At 39.7% G+C, this 23,231-nt stretch overlaps 1 long non-coding RNA gene across 1 annotated transcript; it reads right to left on the reverse strand.

Annotated features, from left to right (window-relative positions):
* Positions 1–554: 554 nt before the first annotated feature.
* LOC123384213 lies at positions 555–3,829 on the reverse strand. The gene is made up of 3 exons (XR_006594939.1): positions 3,728–3,829; positions 2,772–2,917; positions 555–2,265 (listed from the first exon to the last, which is right to left on the reverse strand). It is a non-coding gene; the product is annotated as an uncharacterized LOC123384213 (long non-coding RNA).
* Positions 3,830–23,231: the final 19,402 nt, after the last annotated feature.

The raw sequence follows: 23,231 nt of genomic DNA on the forward strand, positions 1-23,231 counted from the left end.
TTTGTTGGAAATTACATACAAAAGAGCAGCCAACATAACCAAAACAGCAGCTTATTCCATCATTTCGGTGGTAATCCATGAGCTAAAGACCAGGGGCTATGGTCCCCAGCAGGAAAGTTTCCCACTGACTCTTTAATTGTACAGGCTGCTTCTCCTTTCAAAAATAAAACCATAGGCAGTCTCTGCTGCTAGTTTATAGATGCTTCACGGGGCAGTAGGACATGGACCTACCATGTCGTTATGTTGTTTGGTTTGTATTTCTGTGATGGCAGTCACCTCCAGGATGTCACTTAAACTCCAGCCTCCTGGTCAGGAGCCTTTCACCTATAAACTATGAACTTCCACTGAATGAATGAATGAAACAATTATAGGTAGAGAGAAGTTTCATTATATGTATACATATACATATACATATATGTATATACATATATATACAAATATATGTAATATATATTTGTATATACATACATACATAAATATATACATATATACATAAATATATGCAATATATATTTGTATATACATATATATGCAAAAAATAAGCATCAGCTTTGTTCACCACCAACAGATGGTAATAGTCGTCACTTGTGCAGAATGATTTTGAACTACACCTTTTGTTCCCAAGTGAAAGTTTCTATATTGAATATTCAGTAAATATTTACTGACAAATTATTTCACTACATCAATCTTGCCCTTTCCGTGCATAAATAGGCAACTAGAGTCCTAAGGTCTCTTGGTTTTCAATTTTTATTCTCTAATGTATCAAAATCTGTTTTAATTAATTATTTTCCAGTAATTAACTGATTTTACCCTATGTTGATCTTCATTGGGCAGTGCCTTCTAAGACGTGGTCCAGGTGCCCTGGCCCTCCTTTAGTGCTCTATAGACCTGCATGTGGGACCAGTACTGGCCCTCTCTTACCTGCGGGCCTGCCAATTGCCTTGGTTCTTCACCTGACTGTTGCTATCTGACTCCATTCATTACCTTGCTTAAAGGTCACAACTGCTACAGCTCCCCATATCCTGTCCCTTCCCAGTCCTTACCCCTGCTCTCCTTTTCTCTGAGCACTTTTCATGACTTGGAAACCCAATACGTGTGTGTTTTCTTGATCACTGTGGTTTTGTCCACTAGAATATAAACTTTAAGAAAACATAGGCTTTGTCAGTTTGGTTCACTACTGCATTCCCATAGCCTAGAAGAGTACCTAGTATAGGGTAAACCATCAACATTTAAAAGAACTAAAGAATGCTCAAGGAGCTTCCTTACTAAGCAAAAAATATTATTTTATATGCAAATAATCAATTTTTAATTTATCTTACTTATTATGATTGAGTCAGCCAAAGTTGGAGGTGTCTTTTTTCAGAAAGGCCAACAGATTTGGCCTTTGTTAAACCATCAGAATAAAGACAGGAAGCTGCTGCTGGTGAAGACTTGACCTACTTGTAGTTGAGCATGGGAGTTTATAAAATAATTCCCAAGGGGACAAACAGAGGTGACCTGCAAATGAAGCTCAGGTCTGACATGGAACACACACCGGGTGAAATTTCAGAAAAGAAAAAAAAACCTTACCTGTCACACTCCTATTTTGGCCAACTTGGTTACTACTATGTGGCAGGTATTTTCCTCCTGGAAGAGTGAACTGATCAAAATAAATTGTCACATTCTGATTATTCAGGGTCATTGCATAGTAGCCATAAAGAAGAGGAAAACAAGGATGGGGCTCAGTAAAATTCAATGAAGTGTGCTTTATTTGCATAATGCTTCCCAATGTCTCATGGGACTACACTGAAGAGCAGTTTGCATGGTTGGACAGTTAGAGTGTCTTAAGAGCATTCTACTGTATTCTAGAGTGTGCAACGAAGGACACCAGGGCTAGATAATCTATAGCTTGTATGGCTTATATGTTTTATGACTATGGGCTTCTCATAGTCCAGGTCAAATACCAAGGGGACTTTGCCGTTTGTAATGGCAAAAATTTATTAATATTTTCTGAACACAAGATTAGTAAAGTCTTGTATTTTCTACAAAGTAACTGTGGAAATGAGGGGTTATATTAAATACATAAAACTAAGAGATTTTCAAATATATAAAACTATATTTTTCAAACCAAAGATATGGAAATTAGGGAGATGTGTTTCAATACCCATGTCAATGAGCAAGGTGTTACTGGCACGTGAAGAGGTGACAACCATACCTGAAGGTATTAATGGGCTCAGTAATTGATCACTGCCATCCTCATCATCATTTCCTTCTTTTACATTTCATCTTCACCGGAAAGGAAGAAATTGATTAACAGAGGGCATATTTCACAGCAAAAACCTCATTGTGTAAAATCTGTAAGGCCCAGGTGGCAAGCCTACGTTTTGAACCTTGTTTGGTCCAAATTTTAGCCTGATTTTACTTAGAAACATGTCTTTCCCTTTTCCTCTTTTGATCATATCACAAAAATGCTGACTCATACTTTTTAAAAATTTTTACTTATTTTTATTTTAGAGAGAGAGACAGGGTGAGTGGGAGAGAAGTGCAGAGGGAGAGAGAGAAAGCATCCTAAGCAGGCTCCACACTCAGCATAGAGCCCGACGTGGGACTCGATCTCATGACCCTGGGATCATGACCTGAGCTCTAATCAAGAGTCAATAAACCAGCTGAGCCACCCAGGTGCCACTAACTCATACTTTCAATAAACACTTCCCAATAGCAAATTTCCATTGCTCTACCAGTGTCCAGGAGGTTTGGCCAAATAAAGGTGTGGTAGTTCACCATGGCTTTACCTTCTGCTGGGTGATGAAAGCTCTTAGATTCTAGTGATTCCATCTTTGCCTCTGTCCTTCCAGCATTAGGTCATAGCAATGTTCGGCTGTTGCCAACTTCTGGTGGCAGCTCCATCCTCTTTCTGGCACCTCAGCACTTCCAGTACCTGTGACCAATTCCACACCTTAAATTCCATCCATTTAAAGTACATAGAGAGGGGCACCTGGGTGGCTCAGTCAGTTGAGCACTGGACTCTTGGTCTCTGCTCAGGTCATGATCTCACAGGTTCATGGGATTAAGCCCTGCATCAAGCTTAATGGTTGACAGCATGGTGCCTGCTTTGGATTTTCTCTCACTGCCCTTCCCCTGCACATTTTCTCTCTGTCTTTCTCTCTCTCAAAATAAATAAATGAACTTTAAATAAAATAAAACACATAAAGAAGTTTCTCCTTTCTTTTTCTGCTTGAAAAGTGATGCACACTTGAGTGATGCACACTGAAAGTTCATACACCTAGGGACATTATAAACTATAACCCAGATAACCTAGCCAGACAGAAATTCTACAAGATAACTTTTACAATAGGATCACACATCTATGGAGTTTTATTCTCTACAATGTACTTTTACATATATTATGATTTTATCCTTCTAATTATTATTTGAAGTCTGGAAAGTAGACACTATTTTTATCATCTTACAGTTAAAGAAATCAAGTATAGACAGGTTCAATGATTTTCCCAATTATGGAATGATTGGTGGAAAATGAATGGTGGAAAAAACCATACCTCTAACACACATTTTTTCAATAGCAAATTCAGGATTTATGATGCAGATTATACTGAAATTGACATGGGTGATGGTGGGCTAAAATTTGTGCCAAGGGGACATGGTGATATAGAAGGAAAACAAACCAAGGAAGTGGAGCTTCTGCATTCAGAGTTACTTTCTCTGGGGCTTCATCTGTGTACTTCATTACCTTGCAACAGGAAGAGGTATGTTGATGCCTCACTAGGAGATATAATGCCAGCCATGGGTCCAAGAGCCATGAGAATTCCACCTCTCTGCTGTGGATGGAAACTCTGACTCAGTATCTTCTCATTGTGCTATCATGGAACTCCCCAACAGCTGTGTGTTCTAAGCAAGTTACAAATAACTTTTTGATACTCATTTTATTGGTCTATTACATCTGCCCCATAACTGTTCTCATGACTTTTTAAAGCTGAGTTGGAAATATTCAACCAATTAGTAGTCATTTTTTAAGTTTATTTATTTTGAGAGAGGGAGAGAGAGACAGAGAGTGAGCATGTATGAGTGGGGGAGGGGAAGAGAAAGGGAGAAAGAGAATTCCAAGCAGTCTCCGTGCTGTCAGTGCAGAGGCTGATGTGAGGCTCGATCTCAGGAACTGTGAGATTATGAACTGAGCCAAAATCCAGAGTCAAATGTTCAGCCAAATGAGCCCCCCAGGCACCCCCAGTTAATAATCATTTTAATAGAAGCAGTGGTTTATGATGTATTTTTTTTACCTAACATCATGATCCAAGAAGCCAGCGACAGGAATAGAGATATTATTGTCTGTATCTAATAAAGGAGGAAATGGGCTCAGAATGACTTACTCACCGTGCTGCATGAGTGCCAGGGCAAGAACGTGATCCCAGACCACCTGACTCTAACAACAGTGCTCTATTCTGTGATAGAAATATTCCCAGAGAAAGTTAGCATCGAGTAATACAAAATCTCTTCTTCAGCTTTGTAAGCAAACCATAGACATGCCTGTAGCATGATCTAAAATAAAAAATCCAGCCTATATTTTGAAACCCTATGAATTTTCAATGTTATACAAATAAGTAAACAGTTAAGTTCACAGAATTTTAAAGCCTAAAGAGACCCTCACATGTTGAAACAAATGTTCTCCTTTTTTAAAATTTATTTATTTATTTTGAGAGAGAGAGAGCGAGAGCAAGCACGGGTCAGGGAGGGACAGACAGAGAGGGAGAGAGAGAATCCCAAGCAGGCTCCACACTGTCAGCACACAGCCTGACATGGGGCTCAAACTCACAAACCATAAGATCATGACCTGAGCCGAGATCAAGAGTTAGACGCTTAACCAACTGAGCCACCCGGGCGCCCCTGAATGTTCCCCTTATCTGAATCTTTTTGGTAGCAGGCAGACAGTTACATATGTATAGACAATGGTCAGAAATTCCCCCCTTCCAGATCACATGCTTTATTTCCTCATGTCCGATCCTGACCACTTCTAGCCTGGTGCTGTTGTTGGCAGGTGAGTAAAAACACTTCATGCAGTTTCAAGTAATCCTCTCATAAAACAGTGTAATTTGACCCAGTGCTAATGTCCATCAGGGTATTACCAGAACATCTTGAGCCAAAACTAACTTCTCCATCTGTTTTCCAAGATCTGAAACATTGTCAACCAAAACAAATCATTTTATTTCATACTCTTAGGTCCCGGTGTAAAGCCTAACACCTCTGGCAAAGGTTTAAAGCATGACCTTCTTCCTGTGCTCTTTAAGGCTTTCTGGGTTCCCTTTCCAGCGTCACCTTCCACTGAACACCCCCCTGTGTGTCCTTCTGACTCTTGGCTGCTGAAGGTCTACCAGGAAGTCCCCATCCCCTGACTGTTATCCACTCAGTCACTAAGTCCTCTTGTACCCTCCATCAGCTATGCTCTGGCCTGTGAGTGTTCTTTGTCTCACTACAATTATTCCTAAATTCACACATACAGCATGAGACTCGATTCAACTTCCAAAGCCTACCTCTAAATGCTACTTTCTCCATGATGTCTTCTGAGATCTTTTACTCTGTATCTGAGGTTTTCCATAATGATCTACCACCATCAAGTTTCCTTATGCAATGTAATTTACCGCTTTGAACATTAGCTTTTTTCTTTTCTTTTCTTTTCTTTCTGTTAAATGAAGAGATTGGACTAAGTCACTAGTTCTGAAAGTTGGTGGCAAATCAGTTGGATGTGAAGAGTTCATTGATAGTACAAATTTCTAATCCCTCCCGACTCCTAATGAACCCAAATTCTTCGAGGAATACAAGGGAAGAAAGGGAAATAAGACATGAGAAGCCTCACACATAATAAATTATTTATTCTTACACAGCCTGTCCTACAACATTTGGAAAAATATGAGGGGCCTAAGATAAACTCAAACCTAAACGTGCTAGTATTATTATTATTATTATTATTATTAACTTGATTGGAATTATTGACAGAACTAGATCCAACACTGTTATAATTGCTTGGTTGTATGGAGTTGATTTAAATTGGATATTTTCGGGGCGCCTGGGTGGCGCAGTCAGTTAAGCGTCCGACTTCAGCCAGGTCACGATCTCGCGGTCCGTGAGTTCGAGCCCCGCGTCAGGCTCTGGGCTGATGGCTCAGAGCCTGGAACCTGTTTCCGATTCTGTGTCTCCCTCTCTCTCTGCCCCTCCCCCATTCATGCTCTGTCTCTCTCTGTCCCAAAAATAAATAAACGTTGAAAAAAAAATTAAAAAAAAATTTATATAAAAAAATAAATTGGATATTTTCTTGTAATATTACCTTAACTACTCAAAATGTCCTAAGGACATTAAAATAAAGCAAAAGACATATAGACATGAGGAAAAAAGCACTCTTTCCAACACAAAATCTTGTCCAGATCCTGACAGCAAAAGATCGTGAGCATTTTTGACATGCCGACATTCCAGTCTGATGGGGAAGCTGTACCCTCGGTGTTCCAAACTGTAACCTACAAATTATATTGCTGCCCCAGGCAGACAAGGTCACAGGTAAGACCATTTACCCAATGAAAACAATTTAATACCAAAATGGTAAAATGCAGATATTGATTTTTTTGCAATGCAAAGTAGTACAGATCCTTGTGCCTTCTTAAATGACAGCTTATTTTTTCTGGAAGACTAAGAAATCATAAAGGTGAAGAGCATGGATGATTTTTTGCCACCACCCTAAACCCCCAAAATCAAAAGGAAAGAATGGGAAGTAGTCAGTTTACCTGCTGCTGTGATGAAGTCTGTTTCCAAACCGGTTTTGTGGCAGCACTGCTCACTGGTAATCAAGGCGCTTCATGATTTAATGTACCTTGATTAGCATAGCAATTTGCTATACCTTCCTCAAAAAGCGCTAATCAATTTTAGCAACTGGTAGAGTGAAAACACCACACAAATTGCTCTCCTGGCCCCAAATTGCTAATCAATTTTGAAAACCTAAATCAATCTGCATTTTATGCTGTCATTCCTCACTTGACATTTTTAATATCTCTCATGACTCCGAATTCGGAGGAATGAGTTTTCATGGCAAATAATGAACAGAAATGATATTACATTTTGGCTTAAGGATTGTCATTTTTTGCTCCCAACATATACGCCTCTCGCTTGTAAAGCGTTGATGTGTGTGTGTGTGTGTGTGTGTGTGTGTGCAAGAGAGAGCAAGTTATTTTAATAATCAAGGCACTGATGAAGTAGCTGTGCTTCCCTTCCTCATTTCAAAAAGGAAATTGCTACATTTATAAAAATTTTGGGTAAACTATATGAATGAGATGCTGGTGCATTATTAATTGAATGGTGAGAATATTAAAGCCACAGCATTTTAGAATCGGGAAGGGGTTGTAGGAACCATCCCTTGGCTACAGAGGTCGTCACAGAAGTATTCAGCACCTGCCTCCAAGCCTCCTGGATCCAGACCCAGGCTAATGGCCTCTACCATGCATGAAAGTTGTCCTCAAGTACCACGTTAGTAGGTATGAAATTACTGCCAAGAGGAACCGAGAGGCTTCTAATGCACCACATTAGCCATATGCCCTGCAAAACTGCTCCTCTTAGGTGATTTCAAGATGCACTGATCTCATTCAACCCGTCAAAATGTTTGCAATATTTTAAGTGGGGTAAACCTGTTTCCTAAATTGAGATTTCTTTGTTTCAGATAGGAGTAGATTAGGTTTTTTTTTCCTCCCTTGCTTAGCAATTGAATTAAATCAGCAACCATCTGGATCCTCCAGCAATAACACATTTATTACAGAAAGATTGGGACAGCTTTTTGGAAATGAGGTCTGAAGACCAAAGTTATGCATGTAACAGTTCATTTGTTAGCAGAGTCTGGAGATAAAAAGTACTCTGAGATTCTCTGCTTACTTATAAAGATCTGAATATCAAATTTCAAATTACAAATTGTTGTGTCTCAGAGTAACAGCTGTGGATTACTGACTCAGGGCAAGAAGACACCGCTGGGAAGACCAAGACAAGCCAGGGATGGAAAACAAGGAATGAGCAGACCATTAGGTCAAGGATTCCAAGGCACCCAAAACCCAAGATGTCACCCTGAAGTTAGGCAACATGGAAGTTCCAGACACTGGGGTGGGACAATGTGTTGCAAACCAGGCTGGCCAGTGTGTCAATGTAAGGAAATAAAAGCTGCAGAGAGATGATGATACTTGGGATCCTCTAAACATGTAGACCAGAGTTAATTAAGCATCGTTTTTCTTTTCATGAGCATCTCAGGTGAATGATGATTTTGTTTTTCCTTAAAATGAGTTTTCAGTGAACTATGCTTCAGTTAAAAATAAAAATTAAAAATTAAAATAAATAAATAAAAGGAGATTATTCCATTTTCATTCTTCAGGGGTATTTTCCCTTTAAAGAATTCTAGGTTGGCAGCCATTTCTTTCAGCAGGAAAGATTATTTCACTGCCTCTGGCTTTTTACTATTTCTGTGGAGAAGACAATGCTCTGTCTGGTTCTGACGGGTAAGCAGATATTTACAGTCCTAGTTAATCTCATCCAAGGTACTTTCTAGTTGCCAAGGGGAGAATAGTAACTTCACAGTGGGGACATTTCAGACACCATGATAGTCAAGAGATTGAGATTACTATCTCTATAAGAGGGCAAATTGGTATTCTGAATCTCCTGACATGATGTCGAGTAAATGATACAGCATCCCCTCTGTGGTATTCTAACCTAAAAGGCAAAACGTGGATCGAATCATGAAGAAACAGCCAACAGACATAAACTGAAAATACTCCAAATAACTGCCCTCTTCTTTAAGATAGTGGCATGAAATGTACGGGAAATGGAATAACTTGTCCACATAAAAAGAGATTTAAGAAGATGAGGAGACATGATGGCCAGGTGAACATGTGGTCGAGAACTTTCTTCACCATAAAGCACATTACTAGGATACTTGGTGAAGTTTAAATAATTTTGAGAGAAGATAATATGATCGCATCAATGCCATTTTCCTAGTTTTTAGTAATTGCACTTCCATTTGTAAGAGAATGTCTTTGCTTGAAAGTCACACTGATATATTCAGAGAAAAATGGACAATATGCCAATAATAAACTGACTGTCAAAAGAATTTTTATAGATTATTTGTGTATGTGTCATGAGTGGGAAGGAGAGAGAGACAAAGAGAGCAGAATAAAGCAAATGTGATAAAATGTAAATATTTGAGGAATCTTACAGACTATATGGAGATTATTTGTAGTCTTCTTGCAATTATCCTTTAGGTCTAATGTAAAAAGCTCAGATAATAATAAAATTAGAAAAACAATAAAAAGAATAACAAATTAGAGATCTTTGAAGATGTCACTCTTTTTAAGCTATAGTAAAAACTGCTACCCCTTACTCATTGATAGAGACATAAGTAAAATCTTCAAAGAGATAAACTTGTGAGTATACATCTTAGAATACTAATTATAATAATAATATATGGAGGGCTTAGAACAGATATGGAATTAAAATAGACTGCAAGTATAGCATAAAGCCTCATACGAATATACACAAAATTAAAGACTTCTAAATTACTCACTTTTTCAAGAAAAGTAAGAGTACACAGTTGCATTAGATTTCATAATTCAAGGATGCATTCTATTGAGTAACAACTAAAAGAATAATAATAATAATAATAAAGAAATTGACTTAAGTACCAAAGCATGAATAAGCAAAGAAAAAGAAAATGAGAAATGTAAAACTAACAGGACAAATGAAAAACAAATAGCAAAATGGGAAACTGACATGTCAAATGTCAATTAATTGAAAATAGATTAACTGTTGCAATTCAAAGAAAAAATTATCAGATTTTTTTTTATTCAAGCATAGTTGACATACAATGTAATATTAGTTTCAGGTGTGCAACATAGTGATTCTACAGTCTTATATATTATGCAGGGCTCACCATGTAAGTGTAGTTACCACCTGTCACCATGCAAAGTGATTACAGCATTATTGAGTATATTCCCCATGCTGTACTTTTCATCCCCGTGACTTATTTATTTTATGACTGCAAGTTTGTACCTCCTAGTCCTCTTCACCTAATTCTCTCACCTGGAACTACCAGTTTTTCTCTGTACTTATGAATCTATTTCTTTTTTTTACTTGTTTGTTCTTTTGTTTTGTTTTCTAGATTCCATATGTAAGTGAAATTATATGGTATTTTTCTTTTTCTTCTGACCTATTTCACTTAGCATAATACCTTCTGGGTCCATCCATATTGTCACAAATGGCAAGATTTTACCTTTTTTATGCCTGAATAATATTCCATGTGGATATATATATATATATATATATATATATATATATATATATATCTCCACACACATACACATATATATAGATACATATATATGAAGTTATGCAAACATTGAGTATAAAAGGATGGTAGGATATACTGCCTAAAAGAATGTAGGTAGATATAAGAATGCCAGGTTTTTAGGCAAAATGTGTAATAGTTAAGCACATGTATTTCACAATGATAAAAGTTTTATTAATAAGAAGATAAAACAATTCTAAATTTTTATGCATCCAATAACATAGCCTCAAATATATAAAACCAAAAATTAACAAATATAAAAAGATAAATAGATAAATATACAAGCACTCAGTAATGTCTCAGTAATGTGTACAGAACAAAAGCAGACCTAAAAAAGTCACTAAGAGATTTTGCAAAATTATATACAGAATTTGAACTTCAAGATTGACAAACTTGACCTCATTGACATTTACAGAATACTACAGTTGTTTATTCCAACACTTTTTAAGCACCCACAGAAAACATATATTGACAATTTACAGATATGTAAATATCTCAGATATATGAAGGGTGGAAATAGTAAAGTATATAACTGACTTCAGTCCAGGTTAAAGATGAACAACAAAATGAAAAATCTTTTTATCTCATATATTTGGGAAATCACATATGTTTGGAAAATAATAAACTTCTAAGTAACCTATAGTTCAAAAAATAAATAACAAAATATAGTAAATATTCTGAACTAATTAATAATTCAAATAAAATATATTAACACGTACAATGCATCCAAATCATTCTCAGATGGAAATTATAACGTTCAAACAGGTATTAAAAAATAAATGCCGAAAATAAATAAGTATCCATTTCAAACATGTTAGAAAAAATCACAATTAAAAATACATTACAAAAGCAGAAGGAATAAAATTGTAGATATGAAAATAAATTGATAAAATAATAAATATACAATAAACAGAATAAACAAAGCTTAAAGTTATTTCCTTGAGAAGGCTAATAAGAATAAATCCCTGATGAAACAAGTCAAGGAAAAAAAAAAAAAAGCAAAGCTTCAAAAAGCTTCCATCACTGAGGAAGAAGGAGACATTACTACACATCTCAAAAATAATCAAAAGTCATAAGAATATGCAATAAACTGTTTTATGCCAACAATATTTAAAATTTAGATTAAATAACCAAATTTCTAGAATAATAAAGTATATCAAAAGTGACACAAGAAATAGAAAATAATAATTATTTTATATTTATTAAAGTAGTGAGCCCACACTCCCCCACAAAATAATCTCTAGGCTTTAAAGGCTTGCATCACTGGTAAATAATATTAATATTTAATGCAAATATAACACAAATCATATGTAAACTCTCCTAGAAAACAAAAATGGGGAAATAGTTTCCAACTTGTTTTATGAGGTCAACATAATTTTGATATCAAACTCTGATAAGGTCCTTCTCTTGTTTCTTTGCTCTATCCTGTTTTTTTTTGCACATTGTACCCATGCTTCAACGTCTAGTTGAAATCCTACAAGCTCCAAAATGAAACTTACCACACACAACTACTCCAGACCATGCTGACTTTAGGGTAATTTTTGAAAATTGTGTCCAATTCATATCATATTAGAACTCTCAAGGGACTTTGAGATCATTTCATGAAGTCCTAGTAAGTCTCAAGGAAGAACCAGAAAATAGATTTTCAAATTCATGTTGTTTTTACTACAATACCAACGGTTACCCTTAGACAGGCCAAAGCCAACATGAGCAGGTGGGAAAAGAGTGCAAGGGTTTAGTTGTCTGAATTTTGAGTGCTTTTTGATGGTTTCTTCAAACAGTTTTACATGGCATCACGAAGAAACGCTTTCACCACTTAATCCTGTAATGCTCTTTTATGCACATCTAAAGACCAACACAAAGATCTTAACCAAAAACATTAATATTTCGAAACTGGTTCTGTCTTTTTTGTTGTATTTGCTATTTTTTTTATTATCGGAAAAGAACTAGCTTTTACTAAGCCCTTACTAAGTGTGGGGAAGTCCTGCAAACCTGGTAGAGTGCTTAACAACTTACATGCCTCCATTTACTTAATCCTAACTATAGTTATACCTATACCCCAGGTATCCCAGTCCATGGTGCTGGCAGAAAACAGGTGAACACTCACATGAGTGGTTAAAGAGACAATGAAGGAGCAATTTGCCAAGGTGCCGTTAAGATTAAGGGGACAAAGATGGGTGGGTGAAACATTCAGGCGCTAGATCTAAAAGGCCAAGTAGAGGGGTAATGTCACTAGAACTTGAACTTGACCAGGCATTTCAGAATCCAAGGCCATGATGCCTTTTGCCTGGCTGACTGAGCAAAAGTCTTATTCTTCAAGTGTGGTTTGCTTTCCCATGAGATAAAGCCTTGGTAAAGCAAGTTGTGTGTCCTTTTATCTTTTATTCAGGACTTAATAGAAACAGTTGATACTCAAAAGGTACAAAAAGCATTGCATCTCTTAAGCAGCATTGATTATGATACAACACTGAGTGTGTGAATGTGATTGTGGGCAGACTGAGACCAGACTGACAAACTCACATCAATAAAAACAAGCATTTCCTGTTGCAGTAGCTGCAGGATTCACCATATTGTGCCTTTTTTCCCTCTGAGTTATAATAAAGCAAGAGTGCTATTTTTGCACACGAGGAAATAAAACCTCTGTCAATTAGAAAAAAAAATTGAGCAGTGGTTTCTAGAAAACCCACTTATTGTGCAGAAGAGTAGGATCAAGAGGCCATAGTCAGCATTGGCCACAGATATGTGAACAGAAAAAAAAGAGTTCTTATTTTTAGCCATATTTTCCAGTATTTCAGATGATTCTCATAAGGTGCATCAGCTGGAGCATTCCTTTTTTTAAACAAATGTGGTAAAAAAACAAACAAACAAAAAAACCCAGCTGATGCTAATAGCAAATGCCTTTTTTAATGTACCATTTACAACTCTGCTTATTTTCCAACTAGAATGATTGCATGTAATCAGGATATTGCAGTTCCACACCGCCAGTGACTCCTGGCTGGAGTCTTGTTGGCCAAGTTCTTGGTGGAGGTGCACTCAGTGGAAGCAGGGTTTCTGCTGGAAAGGCTAAGGGACCTTGTGATTCCAGATAGACACTATTTCATTTTCAGCTGCAGATCCACCAAGGCACGGATCAGGCAGACACCAGCTTTACATTAAGATGTGGCAGCTTTCCATGAACGTGCTGCCACCAGTAGGAAGCAGAGTGGGTGGGAGGGGAAGATTCCAGGCCTTTTAACCCAAGACCTAGACACTTCCATTCCTTTCAGGTCCTTGAACAAGGCACTCTCCTGGTGGACCCTCTGGGAACCTTGGGTTTACAGCCAGCAAGGTCAGTACGTACTTGCTGAATGAACGAATGAATGAATGGGAGGCAAAAGTGGAGATGATGGATGAGGCATGGCGTTGAAAAGCCTGTTCAGAGCCTGTTCCGTTCCTCACCTTCCTGCTTCCCAGAAGGCGGCCAGCACTTCTAAATCACATTGTACACAGAATACTTGCATGAGAGGATGCTGACTTCCAGGTTTCCACAAAGACACATGAAATCTATTTGCTAACGTGTGTTCTGGCATCTCTCCCGCGCCCTGGGGAAGAGCTAGGTTTCAGTAGCCTTCCTGTCTCTGGCTGCTTTCTTTCTCTCCCACCCTGCTACCTCTTCTGATTCTACCCAGGCCAGGCCACTACCACCGGGGGTCAAAATCACTGTCATAGGGTCCTGGCTGGACTGTCAGCTCATGCCCTTGCCTCCTACAGCCTATGCTCTACTTGACGGCAGGAAGCCTATTAAAACATAAACAAGCTCATGTCATGCTCCTGCTCTAGCCATCCCATGGGTCCCTGTTCTTCTTAGAGAAAAGTCAAAGTCCTCATGATGACTACAAGAGTCCATATGGCCAGGCCACTGGCTATACCCCGACTTAACTTCCTATGATGCTGCCATTGTACATACTTCTCCAGCCAGGCTGGCCTGCTTACTGCACCTGAACACCCTATTTACCTCCACCCGAGGCCCAGTGCACAGGACAACAGCCTCACTCATGCCCTCCCCCCACCTTGAAGTATACGCTCAAACTTGACCTGTTCAGTGAAGTCCACTTTGACCACCCCCCCCCCACGTTTAATTGACAACATGCACCTTCCTGAATTTCTAAATCCTTCTTACCCTAGCTCCCTTCCTTTTTCAATATCACTTATCATATCCTAATGCATTATATAATTCACTTATTTTTTTTCTCCCTCATCTCTTCTCCATTCTCCTTAGCCTCTAGAATATAAAGTCCATAAAAGCAAGGACTTCAGCTTGGTGGTTTACTGAGGTATCTCCAGACCCTACAACAATGCATAGTCTGTGAGCAGTGCCTTATGTATCTTTGTGAGGTGAATGAACAATTAAGAAGAAGAAGAATTATTAACTCTCTTTAGTATGTTAAGAATAAGAGGGATGTCTATACCACTTGCAGCTTGAACCACAGATTGGTGAAGTCCATGGGCTTGGTACTTGGTAAAGCATGCCAGCATAGGTTGGCTAAATAACAATGGGAAAGACCACTTCCTGCAACCGAACATCTGATCAACAAGTCATTGGGACACCTGGGTGGCTCAGTCAGTTGAGCATCTGACTTCGGCTCAGGTCATGATCTCACTGTTTGTGAGTTTGAGCCCACTGTGCTGACAGCTCAGGGCCTGGAGCCTGCTTCGGATTCTGTGTCTCCCTCTCTTTCTGCCCCTCCCTTGTTCATACTCTGTGTGTGTCTCTCTCAAAAATAAATATTAAAAAAAAACAAGTCAATAATAATTTATGATTCAAGAGAAAATATCCCCAGTGGTTATTAATCAGATGCAATTTTGTACCTTAGGGACGTATGGCCATATCTGGAGATATTTTCTTGGTTGTCACACTGGTGGTGGTAGTGTTATGGCATCTAAATGATAGAGGTCATCCATGCTGCTCAAAATCTTAAATTCCATGGGGAAGCCCCCACAACAAAGAGAGACCCACCCCCAATGTCATTATCCTGAAGCTGAGAACCTAACGTTCCAATACATGGTGAGTATTTCCATGTTCATTAAATATGTTTATTCATTTACATGGAATTTATTTTATTTCCTTTTATTTATTTATGTATTTATTTATTATTTTGAGAGAAAGAGCAGGGGAGGGGCAGAGGGAGAGTGAGGCAATCTTAAGCAGACTCTATGCTCAGCATGGACCCCAATACAGGGCTCAATCCCACAACCCTGGAATTATGACCTGAGCCGAAATCAAGAGTCAGAGGCTCAACCAACTGAGCCACCAAGGTGCCCCTATGTGGAATTTTATATGTGATAAGTTAATACTTCATTTAATCTAAAATGTAAATGATTCACAAAAACAGTTTTTTAAGCCCAGCCTGTACTCTCCAAAAGAAGGTTCAGAGGCAACCACTTTTAATAAACCAGAATGTATTACACTTCTCCTAGAATAAATTGTTTTTCTTCCTCAAAGCGGTGCTAGAAATCATTTCAAGGCTACATATTTATATTTACACGATATATAAGTATGTGAGATACAAGACAAGTTAGAAAATATAAAAGCAAATGACTGAAGAAATAGTTTCCTGTGGGTACATTTATTACACAAGTGTTCATTTATTCATACTATATTTTTAATACTATTTTTTAATTCATGTGTGAAGTTTGATTTTAAAATCTTTCAAGGATGCCAGGGTATCTCAGTCTGTTAAATGTCTGATTTTTGATATCGGCTCAGGTCATGTTGTCACAGTCTGTAGGATCAAGCCCCATGTCAGCCTCTGTACTGACCATGCAGAACCTGCTTGGGATTCTCTCTCTTGCTCTCTCTCTGCTCCTCCTTCACTTGCTTTCTCTCTCAAAATAAATAAACATTTTTAAAAGTTTTAATTAAAAAAGAATAAAATCTTTCAGGTTATTGAAAATGGCTTCAAATGCCTTAGTAGCTTCAGTGAATTTTTCAGAAATCTCACAATAGCCATCAATTTCATAATACTTGAGGTCTAGGACAATTCCTTTTTTAGGAAAATCTCTGCCAAAAGAAGGTAATGTTTTCATAAAAGTTAGGAAAGAGGGTGGGAATGTATTCAATATTCTGGGGTTTGTGTAAGATTTTTAGAACCCACAGCCCTGCACGTGATGAAATTGCTCTCTCCATAACAGAAAGCTCAAATGTGTTACGTGCAAACCTAAACTGGTCCTTGCATCTCCAAAACATGGTTATTTAACATTTCTCTTTAAATCTGTTTATTTCCTCCATAGTTCCTGCTTCCTTTTTTGCATTTTTCTTTTTAGACATTGAAGTTTCCCAAAATAAAAGAAACACATTGAGAATAGGCTCATGTTTCATTTAGTCTAATTATGCACGGAGAAGATTTTCCATTTCAACAAGCTTCGTTTATATTCAACTGCCAACTACTCTGTAAAGGAAGAAAAGGGAGATTTTGCCAATCGGTTGGGTTTACCAACACCCCCACTCTAAAAGTGCATGAAGACCTCAAATATTTGTGTGTGCCTGGGTGTGCATGAACACCTGTGTTTTCCTTCCTGCCAAAAAGCACAAAGGTAGGCCTACTGGAAGGCCTGGGGACATGCGACATAAAACCATGGCTTTCGCAGGCACTACTTGGTCCAGTATCAATATGAACCATGAAGATTTAGTGTAAATGACATGCTAACATACATTAACTTAGCAGCCTTCAGGAACACCAGTTTCCAGTACAATCTATGTGATTAAACTTTTCCATTTTCCCTGCTTGTATGCATAGAAGCAAATTCAATAGGGTTGCTATAAATGGAGCCAGAGCTCTCACACAGCAGAACTGGAAAGTCACACTGAAAATCGAGAAGCGGAGCCGCCCCCAGACAGGGTGCAACATGCGGATTCTGCTCAGACTATTTCCAGATGACGCGAGTGGGCTCACATCTGCTGAATATTCACTTGCTACTCAGTGGGTACCAAGATAAATACTTTGGAAATAAGAAAGCCACATGATAGGAGATTGGTAGGAGCTCCAAGCCAGGCCAGCCTTCAGGCACATGGAACAGCTTTATGGGGGGTGGGGGGGCACTGTCATTATGCAGAGGTGGAGAACCTGAATCTACAATTCAGAGATTCAATTGAATGGTTAAGATTCTATGCCCGAACTTAGCTTCAAAAGAACTAGCTCATCCCCTTGCACCCTCTCCCTTAGCTCGTGTTACACTCAAATGAGAAGTTTCATAAAAAGAAAAAAAAATTGTTTTCCCTCAGAATGGGCTTTAGCCTACAACACATTTATAAGACAGGAAAGGGTGGAGAGGCCACGAATACATGTTTTTCACTTGATTATCTCAAGTCACCCTCTAAACAATTCTATGAAGCAGACTGTTCTCCAGTTCTATGGATGAGGAAGTGGAGGCTCCATAACATTCACCAACACCCTGGAGGTCATGCAAATACCCAGTGGTGGGGCTGGATTTTAGCCAGATCTTCTTGTGGTTCACAATGAGGCACCTTTGGGTCACAGGATGTGCAAACTATACCAGAAGACCCCATGTTTCAGGATGTAGAGGGAAACAACCATGAAAGCATCCGTCACCCTAAACGTGGGGTCTCTGCCCCCCCATCCTCCCTACCCCACATGAGAATAAATAGAAAAATTATGACAGTACTGTGGTTTGCATTTAGCCCATAATGGTGGGGTGTCAGGGCATTTGGGCAGGAACTTTGATATTTTCTTTCAGATTTATATCTCACAGAGGTTAAAATGAATCTTTGGTCTTTGCTGGGTTGAAAACAAAAGCCTCCATTCTTTTTTTTTTTTCAATATATGAAGTTTATTGTCAAATTGGTTTCCATACAACACCCAGTGCTCATCCCGAAAGGTGCCCTCCTCAATACTCATCACCCACCCTCCCCTCCCTCCCACCCCCCATCAACCCTCAGTTTGTTCTCAGTTTTTTTTTATTTTTTTAACATTTATTTATTTTTGAGAAACAGAGTGAGACAAAGTGTGAGCCGGGGAGGGGCAGAGAGAGAAGGAGACACAGAATCTGAAGCAGGCTCCAGGCTCTGAGCAAGTGGTCAGCACAGAGCCTGATGCGGGGCTCGAACCCACAAACCGTGAGATCATGACCTGAGCCGAAGTCGGACGGTCAACCGACTGAGCCACCCAGGTGCCCCTGTTCTCAGTTTTTAAGAGTCTCTTATGCTTTGGCTCTCTCCCACTCTAACCTCTTTTTTTTTTCCTTCCCTCCCCCATGGGTTTCTGTTAAATTTCTCAGGATCCACATAAGAGTGAAACCATATGGTATCTGTCTTTCTCTGTATGGCTTATTTCACTTATTTCACACTCTCCAGTTCCATCCATGTTGCTACAAAGGGCCATATTTCATTCTTTCTCATTGCCATGTAGCACTCCATTGTGTATATAAACCACAATTTCTTTATCCATTCATCAGTTGATGGACATTTAGGCTCTTTCCATAATTTAAAAGCCTCCATTCTTAAATTCAGTGATCTTTTATTTGAATCTTCTCAGAAACTGTTGGACATTGCAGCTGGGGGGAAGTGTACCTCCTCAATGTCACTAAGGAGTGTGTGCATCCTGGTTAATGTGTGCCAACTGTATTGGTTCAGTTTCTCCAAACAGTTTTTGTGTTAGACATTAAAGTTACGATCAGAGAACTGAATACAGAAATCAGGGTTTAAAATAATTCTTCCATTGTTCCAAAACCATCTCTTCAGAAAAAGTTAGTGCTAAAATAGGACCGGATAATAAAGGATGCATCTATGTAGCAGCTCCTACTGCCATTCCCCAAACCCATATAAACGCCTCACTGATTAGAATGGATCATTGAAAAGGAAATATTTCCTCAGTCTGGAAGTAAAAAAAAAAGGAATTATACACTCAGCAATTCAGGCAGGATTGGGTTTGCTACAATATAATGGACTTGCATGCAGACACTCAAGGGGCTCCTATAAGATACACATTTATTACCCTCACTCATAAGCGAGATCTGAAAAGAGGCAGCCAAAACTGTTAGACACTCTTATATGATGACACTTCATAAGCCGGGATGGCTGCTTACGCTCCAGCCATCATGCCCACCTTCTAGTCTGCAGGAAGGAGAAAGCAGAAAAAAATGACATGCTCATTCTTCTTAAAGATCACTTCTGAGAGAATGTGCATTTCATTCTCTTACATTTTGGTGACCAGAAATTAAGTACATGGCCACATTCAGATGCAAGGAGGTGCGGATAGGTTGGGCTTACATAGGCTCACCAGGTGCTACACTAAAATTTAGTGTTCTGATATTAAAGAAGGAGAAGAAAATAGGTGGTCAGGTAGGTGTACTCAGCAATTATTTTCATTTCGGTGCTATACCCTTAGGACAAACTACTCACCTACAGATCCAGTTCCAGCAGGAATCAGAGGGATTGAAGCTGGTCTAGCAATAATTCTGATGACTGTGCCCTGAAAGTTTGTATTCCCTTAATGAATCTTCACACCCCTCCCTATGCATGGGTTTCCATCTTCAATGTGTCTTATTCCCCATGTCTCTCCTGGTCTAAGATTTTGCCTTCCCTGAGTGGCTCTTGCTTCCTTCCTCTCTTCCTCTTGCTTGCCCACCCCTCTCACCATCTAGGAACTAGAACCTGGATCTTGACCCAGCCTTCTTCCAAGGCCAAACCCAACCCAGGGTGCCATTTCCTCTGATCTAGACCACCACTTTTTTACCTCAGTTCTGTCTTGCGATAGGAGAGAGCTTCTCCCGTCCTCTGTAGAAATCTGCAGAAGATCTGTCCCCTCAAATGGATTGGGCTTTGAGCCTCAACTCAGCCCATCCTCTTGCAGTTGACTGGGCCTGGTGGAGCCCCTCCTGGGATATTAACAGTATGACCAATTTGTGCAGAGCAAGTGCAATTTAGATTCCTGTCTCATGGACCAAAGGCAACTCCCATTTAGGAATAGTGGCAACTCTCCAGAGCCATCAAAGGCTGTATCTTGGAAACCTTCACCTTGAAAAGCCATTCCAGTAGCCGCTGCTGACAGAGGCACCCTTTCAACCACACTTGCAAGTCTCATGAGGGTCTGAGGACTTGAGGTAGACATTTGTCTCAGCAACTCCTTGGAGCATAAAGCCAGAGAACTGCCAGAGTAATGTGACAGACACCACTTAGTGGCACAGATAACATCCAGGAGAAGCTAGCCAGAAGGATCTCACTCATGCAGTTAAGTGTTAGTGGTACCATTAACCAAAATATGTCTGGCCCAGAGATCCAATCTGCTACAGAGAAGAGTCAGACTGGTTGATAATATTTGTTTTGGCCATAAGAAAGCTTCTTAATTTCTCTTTTAAAAATTCTTACATGTTATTTTACATGCTTTGAAAGTTTTACATATTTCGTATGTAATTTTACCCTACAGTTTATTCATCTCCAAGGCAAGACCTTATATCAGGCCTCCAGCATTGATTACTCCAATTAAAGCCATAACCTGGTCATCAGTCTTTCAGGTTTGGGCAGTGCACTTCCAATCAAGCCTTTACAGGAAATGTGGTTCGAAAGGTCAACTGAACCCTGTCACTCCCTTGCTTAAAGTCCTCAGTGGTTTCCCACTGACTTCTGAATGAAGGTCAAATTCCTCAGCATGACACCAGTCACAAGATGGCCTGACAGGTCCTCTACTTCAATGCTGGCCCTTTGCCTGTGTGTGTGTGTGCGTACACACACGTACACGCACACCCCGAAACTAACACCAGCCATCCTGAAGGTCTTTCAGCTCATCCACATTCTTTCTCTTACCCCTGACCCTATATATGCATTCCTCCACCTGCCATTAACCTACTTCCTATTACTGGTTATCTTCTGTCTCCTTCATTCTCCAATCTCAGCTCTTCCAGAAAAGCTCTCCTGACCTCAGGGTCTAGAAGGGGAACCTCTTCCCTACAATGCCATAGAACCTGTGCTTCCCTCTCTGCTCTGAGCTACCTGTCTCCACTATTGTGTGGGAAATGTTTAAGGATCAGTACTTTGTCCATTACCTACATATTTTGTATCAGTTATCTATCGTCCCCAGGTAACACTACATATCACACAACCTAAAAACGCTCAGTGGTGTACAACATTAGACATGCATTTTGTTCATGAATCCAGGGTTGGTTGGGCAGTTCTGCAGGTGGCTGGGCTTGTTTAGACAGGACAATCAGTGGGAAGGGCACATAAGGGCTGGCTGGCTAGGATTGCCTTAGCTAGGAGGATGCGTCTCTGCTCCATTGGACCATCCTCCAGCAGTCTAGCTAGGATGGTTCTCCTGGTGGAAGCGAAGTTCTAGAAATAGAAAGCAAAATCACAGAAGGCCTCTTGGAACCCAGCCTCAGAACTAGAAAATGATTTCTGCTGCATTCTTTTGGCCACAACAAGGCCCAAGGCCAACTCAGATTAATAGATTCTACCTCTTGATGAGAGGAGCTGAAAAGTCACTTTATAAAGGTCCTGCATCTGGGGAGGCCATCGATCAGGGCCATCAGTTCATTCAATCTGACTTCTTTTACAGTGCCTGCTCCATGCTTGGCTATGCATCAATGAATCAAGTGTGAGGAAAACTCAAATAAATGTCTTAAGGTTTAAATGTCACCAGTGATATTAATATGTCAGCTGAGTCTGGCAAGCTGATACCAGTGAACTTGGCTAGGCAAGCTGGAGCCAGACAGCAGGTGCACACAGAATGCACCCCCACCCACTCTGGGGAGCCAGGATGAGAAATGAGGATCTTCCACAGTGGGTGGGCTCCTTAGCATTGTTATATATTAATCATGTTTCTTTTTATTTTCTGAATTTATGATGCTTTGGTTTCTTGGGGCTTTGAGGACTCAGGGAAGGATTGCCCCTCTCAGTGTTAGCTAATTCCTAGAGACAGTGTCCACACTTTTGCTGTGCAAACCTATCCATATCCTTACATGTCTCCTTTTATCAGGCTCCTGAAGTCTGGACACCATCTTCTTGCCCTAAATCACCCCAAAGCCAGGTGTCAGACAACTAGATACCATACATATACTCCAGAGCCTGCTGAGATTATTCAAACTATCCAATACCAAACCTGCTTACCTGATCTTGCCCATTCCACACCATCCTTTTCTCTTTGCTGCTTGGCCAACCTGGTGCTTCCCCGTGTGGCCCTACATGGCATGGTGTGTATCCTCCTCTTGGGATCTGTGAGTAACAAACTTTTTAGTGGCAGTATCTCCTGTTCTGCTGGCCTCGCCGCCCCTGAATAAAAGCAAAAATCTCAGGTATATTTTACAGCAATCTCAATACCTGCCCCTCAGAGAGCTTGGACACAGGAAAGGTAAAGAAAGGGAACCAGTGGGGTTGACCAGGAAGTGCTCTATTACAAAGTTCTCTTGAACCTGAGGGAAAAGGTAATGTGTACAGTCCTCTCCCGTGCTTCCTTCGCCTGCTTCTCCTCTGTCTCCCTTTCCTCTGCCCCCTTTCCTCTGCTTATTTATAGTCCTCATTTCTACAACAGGAATGATCATTGTCTTATTTCAAGCATTGTGATCGCCTAGCAACACATCCATCAAAATGCAGTGAGGTTTCACACCATCCATTCTCCTCTCCCTTCTCACCCCTACAGCTCACTTGCCTCGGTTTCCCTTCTCCACCCTCATCCCAAATCCTTGTGTTATGCTTTTTCTAGTGTTTCTCCCTGAGGTTACAATTTACATTTTGAAGGAAATCTGGATGACCTGTGGATCGCAGTTCAATAACAAAACTTTAAGTAACAAATGTGACCCTCATTGCCAGCGGCATCTCCAGTTTGCATGAACACCCAAGGAACCCCACCGATCTCCTAACTGCCCCCAGAAAGCCAGCGCCACAGCTCTG

Source organism: Felis catus, chromosome A3, assembly GCF_018350175.1.
Source record: "Felis catus isolate Fca126 chromosome A3, F.catus_Fca126_mat1.0, whole genome shotgun sequence".
Taxonomy (NCBI): Eukaryota; Metazoa; Chordata; class Mammalia; order Carnivora; family Felidae; genus Felis; species Felis catus.